We start from the raw sequence: 13776 nt of genomic DNA on the forward strand, positions 1-13776 counted from the left end.
ATGCAATTGTTGTTAAACTCCTACAGTATTCTTGAGAATGTTCAATGCATTTTACCTGCATCTGGGAAAAAAAAGATTACTTGTATGTTTTCAATGCGTTTAATTATTTCATTTAATTTTTAATTTAATACGGATCTTAAATTTAATTTTTCGATTTGGGGTTGCCGTAAATATTGACGTTTCGCTAATCATAAATAGATGGTGCAAAAGTTCAGTGCCTATTGGCCGTCAACACCATAGTTTTCGCCTTTCAAAAGTGCGCTTCCTTATAATCTAAGCATATTTAAATGAGCACGCCCTAGGCGTCATATACGTACGTAGTGTATGAAGAATAAATTTTATGCAAAAAAAAAAAATTTATTCCAGTTCATATAATTTTATGTACTTCCCTTTCTACGATTTTGCATGTACATACATTTATGTATATTTTAAATGATGTTATTTCAAAAATCTAACATGAGTTCATTAAATTAAATAAAAAAAACTGTTTGAAGTGGGTGCAGCAGTGAGCACGAACATAGCATCGAAAATTAATAATAAATGTTTTATGTTATTATCTCCCTTCACTTATTTTCGCTAAAAGTTCGAAGGTTTTAAAACAAAGCTTCGGTAAAGGTTCAGAAAAAACTTTCGGAACCATTACCGAAAAACCTAATGTTGAAAAAAAAAAAATGTTAATCTATCCTACTGCGTAGGATAATGCAAAAAAAAGATTGCATCTAAATACTGAAATCAACTGCAACTGAGCTCCAATGGAGCTAGGCTTTAGTGCACTGAATGAATCCACACGCGCCACTGTGCATCAAATTTAAATGTATGTACTATCTTTACATATGTGCAAACAAATTCGCAAAAGGGAACAAAAACCGCCTTAAGTACTAAAATTCACTCCAAAAAAAAACTATTTTATTTAAATGCTTAAGTAAGGACCTAGTGGTCCTGACTTAATTTTTTTCTTTTGGTTTATGTTAATTTACAAAATATATATATCTACTTTTGTCAAATGTCTACTGTGTATGCTACTAAATACTTGGCGGCGACCGGTACTTACATAGCCGGCCAGAGTACGTCCCGTGGGCCTCTTCCGGCGTGGTTACTGGTGACGTTGTTGTTACTGTTTAAGTTGTCGCGGTTGGTTATTATAGCGCGCGGCCTTGGCGCGCGGTGTTGACGCTGGTGGTGGTGGTGGCGCGCAGAGTTGATGGTTGTACGCGGCTTTGGCGCGCAGTGTTGACACTGTTGGTGGTGGCGGCGCCCGGCCTTGGCGCGCAGTGTTGACGCTGTTGGTGGTAATGGCGCGGGGTTGGTACTGTTGGTGGTTATGGCGCGCGGCCTTGGCGCGCAAAGTTGATGGTTGTACGCGGCTTTGCCGCGAAGTGTTAATGCTGTTGGTGGTAGTGGTGCGCGGTATTGGCGCGCAAAGTTGATAGTTGTACGCGGCTTTGGCGCGCAGTGTTGACGCTGTTGGTGGTGGTGGCGCGCGGTATTGGCGCGCTGGGTTGGTACGGTTGGTGGTTATGGCGCGCGGTGTTGATACTGTTGGTGGTTATGGCGCGCCAAGTCGATGGTTGTACACGGTGTTGACGCTGTTGGTGGTGCTAAATATTGATGGTGGCTACTGGTGGCGGCTAAATATTGATGGTGGCTACTGGTGGTGTAGCTTATGAGGTGGTTGGCTTTTGCCGTTGCCTACGACGATTATTGTTACCACGCCCGTTTCCAATTTCACCCGATGAACGTGCCAAGTCCAATAGTGCCTGTGACGGCACTTTGCTCGCCTCTCCCAAAACAGAAGTTAAATCTCGTACCTGCTTTCCCTTGCCGGAAGTGAACAAGGTATACGCAGTACTTAATTGTCGACACGACCAGTACTATCAATGCGATGTACGTAGTTTTCAGATGAATTTGGATACTCGTAATTGATGACGTATTGTAAATCTTCTACATCTGAACCACGAGAGGCAACCTCAGTGGCAATTAAAATATTGGATTTGCCCTTACGGAAGTCTTTCAATACTGAATCACGTTTAGGTTGTGATTTATTGCCATGGATGGAAGTGGCGGTGTAACCTTCTTACGTATTATCGGTAAGATTTCTTCGACCTTAATTTTTGTTTCGACGAAGACAATCAGCGCAATTCTAAACAAAAATTCCGTGCAAGTTTTTTCCCTTCTCCCATTCCTCGTATTCTAAATAAAAATTCCTTGTGAGTTTTTTCACTTCTTCCTTTCCTCCTATTCTGAACAATTTTCGAAAAAGCGGAAACCGGTTATGGGAGAAAAGTAGGTATTATGAATGTGAGGGAGAGGGAGATTTCTCTGCCATTTCATAGGAATTTTCTCTGCCATTTCATATAGTTTTTTGTGCTAAAATATGTATGTACATTCTACCACAATATTCTCATTGTTAATACAACAACAACAACAACCACAATATTCTTTAAGTCGAAAAGTATATCATAAGCAACGGAAGAGCTCTTCGCATATTTGATGCAGCCATCCAGAAATTGCGCAAGGATTTTTTAAAAAGACTTAAATAGATTTTGGCATATGGCGAAAGGCGAACTCAACTCGACTTGGCCGCCAGAGAATTGCTTTGCAGAATGAATGCAGGCAACTCCGGCGGATTTGTGTTATCCCGCCGGTCTTCTTCTTATGCTCCTCTGTTGTTGTTGCTGTGGCACCAAGTTATTACTCATTTCAGTGAATACCACATGAAATGCAATAATGTGCATTGTTTATACCTTATTTCTTAATTTCAAACAAATTGGCAACAATAATTAAACTTTAAAATTTTTTAAACAAAATAAGAAATGCGCAACGAAATTTCTATTGACAAAACAGTTGACTTCGAAAATTCGAAATTCCTATTCCCCAATTATTCTTCTCCCTAGGAGAAAGGAATTGGAGGAATTTTTTGATTTATTGAATAAAAAGTACTTCAATTTTATACTAGGTACAAACACACGCCATATTGGCAATTTATACCATTTGGGCAATTTATTACGCAATTTATCATATAATAAATTGTAATAACAAATTGCCAATTTAAAAAAAATTGCGTAATAAATTGTTTCAAACTGTAAATACAACCTTGTAAAGTGTGTTTATTGAGTAGATTTAAACGTCAGCTGCGCATGGCTCAACTATATGGTTGGCTCATCTCATCAGCTGATATTATTTTTTTCATTTCACTGGAGTAGGAATTGTCAAAAGAGGATGGCAAACTCAAAATGAAACCAAAACATTGAACACATTATCTTACAACACACAAAAATTTTAAAGTTTTATGTTTTCATTCCATTCCATACACCTAATTCCAACACGCACATTTTGACATTCTGAACACAGGTATGTTGTTGCTGTAGAGATGAGCCAACCGGCCATCAAATTACTATTGTGTAAGCTAAATTGAGTTATATGAACACCACTCAATTTGAATTGATATTGCCTCAATTTATTTTTCTGTTTGAACATAGCATTATATAGTGTGAGAAAGTTCACGAACTTAAGATTTTTTTTTTCTAGGCACTTAGTTGTTCTTCTAATCCACCAACCAGCATTTCTGATATGCACAACCGCACCGAATAATCAATCTTTTCTCTTTTTTTCCGGAAATAGCGTGTTTGTTTTTAGAGATCATCATTCTAGTGTCCATTTTCGATTAACATTGCCATGCACCTTTTATTTGCCATCACTAGCCACTTTGTCGCCAAGTACTGGCGTTCACGCCTGTGGACGAGCGACTCGCCGCTATCCGAATAAAAGCAAAATTTTTTAATATATCATTCATCTGCGCCCATACGCCGACAGAGGAGAAAGACGATGAGGTGAAAGACACTTTTTATGAACAATTAGAACGACATACGAGCGCTGCCCCCGTCATGATATAAAAGTCGTGCTTGGCGACTTTAACGCCAGGGTGGGAAAAGAGGGTGGTTTTGGCCCTACAGTCGGAAAACCAGCCTACACAATGAAACTTCTCCTAACGGACTGAGGCTGATTGACTTTGCCGGTGCTCGAAACATGGTCATATCCAGCACGAGGTTCATGCATAAAAAGATACCTCAAGATACATAATACATGGCTGTCTCCTGATCGAAATACTCGCAATCAGATCGATCACGTTGTGATAGACGGCATGCCTCCAGTGTTTCAGATGTGCGCACGATCCGAGGACCTAACATCGACTCGGACCATTATCTCGTTGCAGCCAAAATACGCACCGGCCTCAACGTGGCTAAAACCAAGGAACAAAAAACACAAGGAAAGCTAGACGTCGAAAAGCCTCAATCACAACAGACTGCCAATGATTTCTCAACTCGACTCTCACACCTGCTCTCTGAGAGCACAACTCATCCTGAAGGAATACAGGAGCAGTGGGAGCATATCTCCAAAGCACTTCATACTGCCGCCGAGGAAAAAATTGGTTACCGGCGGCCACGAAAAAACAACTGGTACGATGAAGAATGCCGAGTTGCAACCGAAAGAAAAGACGCTGCTTACAGGGCTACGTCAAAAGCGAGCGCGACAAGAGGAGTGTGAACGCTATCGTGAGTTTAAAAGGGAAGCGAGATGCCTTTTCAGGAAGAAAAAAGCAGAAGCAGAAAGGCGTGAGTGCGAGGAGCTTGAACTGCTAGCCACCAGGCATAACGCCCAAAAATTCTACCAAAAATACGGCGACAGACGGAAGGTTTTAAAACCGGGGCAAACTCCTGTAGGAATGAAAACGGCGACCTTGTAACTGATGTCCAGAGAGTGCTTAGATTATGGAGGGAATACTTCTCTGCTCTCCTAAATGGAGGCAGCAATTCACCGAGCAGAGATGAAGAACCCGATCCCGGAATCGATGATGATGGAATATATGTACCCCCGCCCGATTATGACGAAGTTAGAATAGCAATAACCAGATTGAAAAACAACAAGGCCATGGGCGCTGATGGATTGCCCGCGGAGCTATTCAAGTACGGCGGCGAGGAGTTGGTAAGGCGCATGCAGCAGCTTCTTAGCAAAATATGGGCGGACGAGTGCATGCCCTACGGTTGGAATCTAAGTGTTCTTTGCCCAGTCCACAAGAAGGTTGATACTGCAAAATGCACCAACTATCGTGGAATTAGCCTCCTTAATATTGCATATAAGGTCCTTTCAAGTGTATTGTGCGAAAGGTTGAAGCCCACCGTGAACCGGATGATTGGACCTTATCAGTGCGGCTTCAGACCTGGTAAATCTACCATCGACCAGATTTTCACAATGCGCAAAATCTTGGAAAAAACGCGTGAAAAGAGAATCGACACACATCACCTCTTCGTCTACTTTAAAGCCACCTTCGACAGCACGAAAAGGAGCTGCCTATATGCCACTATGTCTGAATTTGGTTTCCCCGCAAAACTTATACGGCTGTGCAAAATGACGTTGAGCAACACCATCAGCTCATTCAGAACTGGGAAGGACCTCTCCGAGCCGTTCGAAACTAAACGAGGTTTCAGACATGGTGACCCCCTATCGTGCGATTTCTTTAATTTGATGCTGGAGAAAATTATACTAGCTGCAGAACTTAACCACACTGGAATAATATACTATAAAAGCGTGCAATTACTGGCATATGCTGATGACATTGATATCATCGGCCTAAACACCCGCGCTGTTAGTTCTGCTTACTCCAAACTGGAAAAAGAAGCGGTAAAGATGGGTTTGATGGTGAATGAGGACAAAATAAAGTACCTGCTGTCATTCACCAAATAGTCAGCGCATACGCGCCTTGGCAACCACGCTACTGTTGGCAGCCATAATTTCGAAATAGTAAAAAACTTCGTTTATATGGGAACCAGCATTAACACTAGCAACAACATCAGCACTGAAATCCAGCGAAGAATCAATCTTGCCAATAAATTCTTCTTTGGACTAGGTAGGCAATTCAAAGGTAAAGTCCTCTCTCGGCGAACGATGGGGCAGAAGCATGAACCATGACAACAGCAGATGAAGCGGCTTTGGGAGTGTTCGAGGAAAAAGGTCTTCGAAAGATTTATGGACCTCTACGCGTTGGTGATGGCGAGTACCGAAGAAGATTTAATGATGAGCTGTACGAGCTATACGCAGACATCAACATAGTCCAGCGAATTAAAACGCAGCGGCTGCGCTGGCTAGGCCATGTTATGCGAATGAAAGATGATGCTCCGGCCAAGAAAGTGTTTCTATCGGAACACGCCTATGGAAGCAGAGGTAGAGGGCGGTCCCCACTCCGTTGGAAGGACCAGTTGGAAAACGACTTAAACTCCCTTGGTGTGACCAATTGGCGCCGGTTGGCGGAGCGGAATTAATTTTGTTTCTTAGTTTAAAAGGCTTTGCGGCAATTAGAAATTTGTTATGGAGAACTCGTCAAAACTCCGTATGGTTCTAGTGGTTATCGCCCCCACCGAAAGGCAAACAAAATATGGGTGTAGACATTTTGATAAGGAGAACTCGTCTAAACTCCGAAAGGCTAGTTCACCCAAGCTTGGACTGCCAGGCTGTTGACGGTTCTCGGTGAGTACGCGTGTGAACATCCTATGAGGTCATTGCTCTGGGAGAATACTGGGCGAGATGTCCCCGACCGCCAAAACGCCCAGAGAAAAAAAAGTCCCATTGGTAGGTTAAAAAAAATCAATTGGTAATTGGGTAAACTGTTCTTGAGGGTTTATTGCGGACGTATATCCGAAGCATGGAAGCGACCTATCAATTTCCCGTTTAGGTCCTCGAGAACATACAGTGCATTGCCTATTTTTCAGAGCACGCGACACTTAAGGTATTTTGGCAAGAATTTGGCGTTAATGCCCTGTTTGAAGTTACTTAAAAAATTTTTCCGGAAAACTTCCTGACCTTCCTTGTAGTTGACTTGTCTAGAGCGCTTGTTATAGGTGTTTATTCCCCTATCCTTGGCCTAATCTAAATTTCTACGGATCTGCTCGCGAATATTAGTCAACTTGCCCGTTCTGCTCAGTATCGTAACCTGGTCTTCCCGAAGGCTGCCTATTTTCTCTAATATATTGTACGCTGAGGCATGTTGGACCATATTTTGGCCGTACAAAGCAAAATAAGGAGAGCACTGAATTGCCGTGTGTGGTGAGGAAAAGAAGCTTTTTTCTCTCCCTTTTGGGATGTTCATTTTATTTTATTAACTTTTAATTCACTTCTTATAAGTTTCTTATTTTCTAAATTGGTTATGTAATATTAATATTTTGCACAACTATATTTGTTATAAGTATTATGTTTAATAAGCGGACTGTAATTTTAACGAAATTGTATGTACCAGCGACGACGAGGATGTTTGCGCGATATTGATTGCTAATTAACTGAACTTGATTCCTTTTCAATAATTTCATTGGAGTTCAAGTTATGCTGTGGTATACCAAAGTGAGCTTTTTCGAAGATACTGCGTGTTGTTATTGTCTTTGCGGTCACGACAATAGCAACTGTTACATGTAAAGCGATGATGACCGGTGTGGGTGGCGAAGACGAAGAAATGGCATGATTTTATGACATATTTTGTTGCTGCAGCTACGATGAGTGATGGTGTATGTATGTATGCATGTTTTGCATGTACCTATGAAGGCAGAACGGAACAGTTTTGCGCTGTTGTTACGAAAACAATTTGCCTAATATTCAAGGGCAAACGACAATAACAAAACTGTCGATCGGATGATTCTTCCGTTGGTTTTGTTTTTAACCCATTGAGGTCTCTAGTGCCTGAACATCCTCCCCCCCATGGGAAGTGTGGCTTCCCAGAGAGATTTGAGCACTTGCGTCGACTGGTAGCTTGGCGACTCTCGTTATTGCCCTCCTATGAATGCCCGTCGCTGTTTTTACGAGAACAACACGCACCTTTCCATCTATGCCTGTGATTGTTTCAACAATGCGGCCCATAGGCCATTTTAATGGGGGAGTATTGTCTTCCTGCAATAAAACCAAATCATTTGGCTGCAAATTTGGTAATTGGGTTTTCCACTTTGTTCGTTGTTGTAATTCTCGCAAGTATTCTTTGCTCCATCGTTCCCAAAATTGCTGTTGTATCCATTGCGATAGTTGATAGCGCTTCAATGCGCCTGGGTTTGATGACGAGAGCGATGGCTCTGGTATGCTAGTGAGTGAGCGACCAATAAGAAGGTGAGCTGGTGTTATGGGGCGCATATCATCGGGACAGCTGGTCATGGGCGTTAATGGTCGGCTGTTAATAATCGCTTCAGCCTGGCAACAAATTGTGTGCAATTCATCGTGCGTTAGAATATGAGCTCCAATGGCTCTTCGTAAATAATGTTTGGCTTGCTTTACTGCGCTCTCCCAGAGGCCACCGAAGTGCGGCGAGCGGGGTGGTATAAACTTCCACTCGATAGCGTTTTCACAGCAAGCCTGTTGTACGTCATCATAATGTTGTTGTGACACGAATTGTTGAAGGAGTTCTCGAAGCTCTCGATTAGCGCCTACAAAGTTTGTTGCGTTATCTGAATAGATAACCCTACATCTTCCGCGACGAGCGATGAAACGCCTCAATGCTGCGATAAATGCTGCTGATGTGAGATCGGGTACTAGCTCCAGATGGATGGCCTTGGAACTGAAGCAGATGAAAACGGCCAGATATGCCTTTATGGGTGATTTTCCTCTTATTTTTTGCGTCATGAGTAGAGGACCACAATAATCCACCCCGGTTACTTCGAATGGAGAATATTGAGTCACCCTATCTTTAGGCAGGGAGCCCATTATCTGCTCTGCTAAAATGGGACGAAATCTGTAACAAGTGAGGCATTTATGTATTACCTGACGGATGACGTTACGTGCGTTTATAATCCAAAACCTTTCTCGTACAATGCTGTGTAAAGTCTGATTCCCAGCGTGGAGATATTGTCGATGGAGGTGGAGTATGATTGACGATACGAAGGGATGATTTTTTGGTAGCAATATAGGATGCTTTTCGTCGAACGGAAGAGTTGCGTTTCTGAGGCGACCTCCGACCCTGATGAGACCTTCATGAAGAAAAGGTGACAATTGGGCCAACGATGATTTTCGCGATACTGTGTTACTAGCTTGGAGTTGCCTTCGCTCGTCGATGAATGTTTGCTGTTGAATAAGGCGACAAACAGTGTGTAGGGCGTTGTTCATTTCTGCAACGTCGATATTGCCATTTCGATTGCTTTTACTGCGACTTGCATCGATGAAGCGGTGTACATAGCAAAATATTCGAAGCACCTTGTTGTAATTGTTGACAAACTTAAGTTCGGCGACGATGTCTTGAGTAGGTGTTGCTACTAACACCGTTTGTTGTTTGCGTTGTTCTGGCAGTTCGGTTGGGCTAACTGCTGCTTGTGGCCAATGCTCATTTGGTTGAACGATGAAGTTTGGACCATTGAACCACAAATTGTTGTCGAGAAGATTCTTTGGTGTAACGCCACGAGATAAAATATCTGCTGGGTTCAGCTGGCCCGGAACATGATGCCACTTAAATTTCAATGTGAGTGCTTGAATGATTGACACCCTGTTACTGACGAAAGTCGCCCATCTTGACGGTTCGCCACTAATCCATGCAAGTGCAACCATTGAATCTGTCCAGCAGTGTACACTGAGCGGGTTTGGATGGAGTAGATTGCAAACGGAATCTAATAATTCACTTAACAGTAACGCCGCGCAAAGCTCCAGCCGCGGTAGACTCACTTCTTTAGTGGGCGCAACTCGAGACCTTGCGCACAAAAGCGCTGACCGATATAACCCCTCGGACTGCGAAACCACATATATGCAGGCTCCATATGCCTTGGTGCTGGCATCTGCAAAGGCATGAAAGGTACATTCATTCCCAAATTGTACTAACCTGGCCACTCTGATGTTTTCGACTAGGGGTAGTTGCTCGCAAAATGATTGCCACTCTGTGTATAAGCAGGATGGTACGCTTTCATCCCAATGCAAACGAAGCTTCCATAGTTGTTGCATTAGAACCTTACAAGTGACGACGATTGGGTTGAGCAACCCCAATGGATCAAAGAAGCGAGCGATGTGAGACAGTATGGTTCTTTTAGTCACCTTTGCTGATAATGGGGGTTGTGTGTATTTAAACAAAAAACAATCTAATGAGGGTGACCATCGTAGGCCCAGCGCTTTTATGTAATCGATGTCATCAAGTTGAATTATATCTTCTCGATCAGTAAGTGGTATATCTGATATGGTACGCAGATCGTTGCATGCAAACTTTCTTAACGGAAATCCACCACGAGCTAGGATATCAACTACTTGATTCTTGATTTCTCTCAACTCCTGAACGGTGGATGCTCCGGTCATCAGATTGTCTACGTAGAAATCGCGACGTACTACCTCCGAGCCAATGGGATGTGTTGAAGTGTGCTCATCTGCCAGCTGTTGCAAACACTTGGTTGCTAGGTACGGTGCACACGCAGTTCCATAGGTAACCGTTTGTAATTGATATGTGCTTATTTTGCCGCCGTCTACATCCCGCCACAATATGCACTGATACTTTGCATCATGGTGGTCAACCAAAATTTGCCTATACATCTTGGCGATATCGGCCATTAGAACGAAGATATGTGTGCGGAATCTAACAAGAATTGAGAAAACATCGTCTTGAATAGTTGGCCCAACACGTAGTAGGTCATTAAGAGATTTGCCATTCGTTGTCCGACATGATGCATCAAAGACAACGCGTATTTTAGTTGTACTGCTATCTAATTTGAGAACCGCATGGTGAGGAATATAGTTAACTGCGCCGCTGGGCAATGGCATGCGTATCATATGCGCGAGATCTATATATTCCTGCATAAACGCGGTGTAGTCGGCTTGTAAATTCTTGTTGCGACGTAGTTTTGATTCAGTGGACAAAAGGCGACGAAGAGCTATGTCGAGGGAACTGCCTAGTGATTGTGGTGCTTCTTTGAACGGAAGCCTTACGATGAATTTACCTGTAGTTGGACATCTTTTGGTTGTTTCAAGGAAGTGCCTTTCACACTCCATCTCGCTCAAAGTTAGTACCTTAGAGGGTAGTGACTGCTGCTCTAGTTGCCAAAAACGCTCTAAGATTTCATCACAGGATGGCTCCAGTGATAGGGATTCCGTTTTGTGTTGTGACGAGGCTAACGATAATTGCGAAAGTTTGGTAGTGGATAAGAAACAATCTGTGCCAACCGAAGTGTTATACGAAGTTACTAGTGCAGCCGAAGCAAGTGGTGAGTGATTGGTGACAGCACCCGCTACCACCCAACCAAGTTTTGTTTTCTGTAATAATGGTAGTTCGTGGCAAAGTCGAATTTGGCCTACCATGAGTAACTCGTAAAACACGCTCGCGCCTAGGAGAAGGTCTACAGGCCCCGGCCTATAAAAGCCCTCATCAGCTAGGGAGATATTCCTTGGCATTTTCCAGGAGCTAATATCTAACGTAGTTCGTGGCTGGAATTGTGTTATTGTTTGTACGATGATAGCATCAATTGTGGATGTATATGATGTATGAGACGATCGCAACTCAACCTTACATACATATTGCGCTTTAGTACCACATAGACCGATGCCACTAATTTCCAGGGAAAGCTTTTTACGATTCAGTCGAAGCGATTGGGCCATGCGTTCGGTGATGAAGTGTAACTGCGAAGCTGAGTCAAGCAATACCCGCGCTTGTACTGTTATGCCTGATGGATTGCGTAGCTGCACCATGGCTGTGGCTAATATGACGTGATCTGTGTTGTAACATGCCTGAAGGACTGTTGGTTTCGATGATGAGGGCAAATCGATTGCTGGTGACGAAGACGATGACGGAGGTTGGACTGGAGGCGCAGTTTGTGACGACGATGGTGTTGTTGACTGATCTCGATGGAGCAGCGTATGATGGCTGACATGACACACTTGACACCTACGCGATGATGGGCACTCCTTTGATGTATGATTTAAGCCCAAACAGTTTAAACAAAGTCTTTTTTTCTTTGCTAGGTCATACCGCGAACTAGGCGTAAGTTTCATAAAGGAAGTGCAGTTGAAAATATTGTGACTTGCAACTTCATCACACAGGTTGCATTTTTGTTGTTTATGCGTAGCCACGAACGATAATTGTTTTGTGGGTTTGTGAGTTTTTGCCGCTGAATTGGACGACATTGCGGTACCAGTAGGCGGTTTCTGTGTTTCTTTACTGACATCAACAATATCGATGAGTTGGCACCGACGCTCCAAAAATTTCACCAAATCCTCCCACGTGGGTAGGTTCAGAGTTTGGGACTGTGCTGATCGATCCCATTTTGCTGCTATTTCCTCCTCCCATTTCATTTGGGTGTTGTGATCCAATTTTGATACAACCAGATATAGAATGAGACCGTCTGCAATTTGTGTTGTACTAGCCATTGTTTGCATTGCCCGCATGTTAGAGCTAATTTTGTCGATGAATTCACGTACATTGGCAACGTTGGGGTTTGTTAAACGTTGACTATCGAAGATGTGCTGCAGGTGGGCTTGGAAAATAATGCGCTTGTTGTCGTAGCGGGCTTCTAGCAATTCTAACGCCTTTTGGTAGTTAGCACTGGTCACTTCCAACGATTGTATCAGTCTAGCAGCACACCCAGTTAAGCTTGAACGTAAATACTGGAACTTTTCAACATCGCCCAGATCAGGATTTTTATCTACTAGCACCGTGAACATATTATGGAAATCCAACCACTCACGTTGACATCCACTAAAAGTTGACAACTTCAATTTTGGAAGGTGCATATGTGGGCGATGCGCACATGATGACTGTATACCAACTTGAGTACTGCTGAAAGCGGGATCTATTGATGTTGAGCGAAGATTCGACAATTTGCCTGCATATAGTGCCTTGATGTCGCAGTAGCTTTCACCTACTGTGGTGCGGTGATCTTCGAGCAATTGGGTCTCATCTAACATTTCCAACTGCGTTTGTAATTCATCGAATGAATTATAATACCTTTCGATAAGGGCAAGTTTTGCCTCCAAATGGGCGATAGTTAAATTATTGAGTTGATGGGACTCGACATTTAGAGCATATAAACGCGCCACGATGGAATCTCGCTGACAAATCTTTGTGCGAACGTCGCGACTAACTTCGACGCGGTGTTGAGGAATTTGCACCTCAACATCTCCCGATTCGCTCATGGTTTTAAATTAATTTATATTTTAATTATAATTTAATGATGCACGAATTTAGCGAAAACGAGGTGTCTCTTGAGCCGGAGATCCGGCTCGAAGGACCAGATTTTATGGTGAGGAAAAGAAGCTTTTTTCTCTCCCTTTTGGGATGTTCATTTTATTTTATTAACTTTTAATTCACTTCTTATAAGTTTCTTATTTTCTAAATTGGTTATGTAATATTAATATTTTGCACAACTATATTTGTTATAAGTATTATGTTTAATAAGCGGACTGTAATTTTAACGAAATTGTATGTACCAGCGACGACGAGGATGTTTGCGCGATATTGATTGCTAATTAACTGAACTTGATTCCTTTTCAATAATTTCATTGGAGTTCAAGTTATGCTGTGGTATACCAAAGTGAGCTTTTTCGAAGATACTGCGTGTTGTTATTGTCTTTGCGGTCACGACAATAGCAACTGTTACATGTAAAGCGATGATGACCGGTGTGGGTGGCGAAGACGAAGAAATGGCATGATTTTATGACATATTTTGTTGCTGCAGCTACGATGAGTGATGGTGTATGTATGTATGCATGTTTTGCATGTACCTATGAAGGCAGAACGGAACAGTTTTGCGCTGTTGTTACGAAAACAATTTGCCTAATATTCAAGGGCAA

The sequence above is a fragment of the Eurosta solidaginis genome, chromosome 3 (assembly GCF_040869045.1).
Source record: "Eurosta solidaginis isolate ZX-2024a chromosome 3, ASM4086904v1, whole genome shotgun sequence".
Taxonomy (NCBI): Eukaryota; Metazoa; Arthropoda; class Insecta; order Diptera; family Tephritidae; genus Eurosta; species Eurosta solidaginis.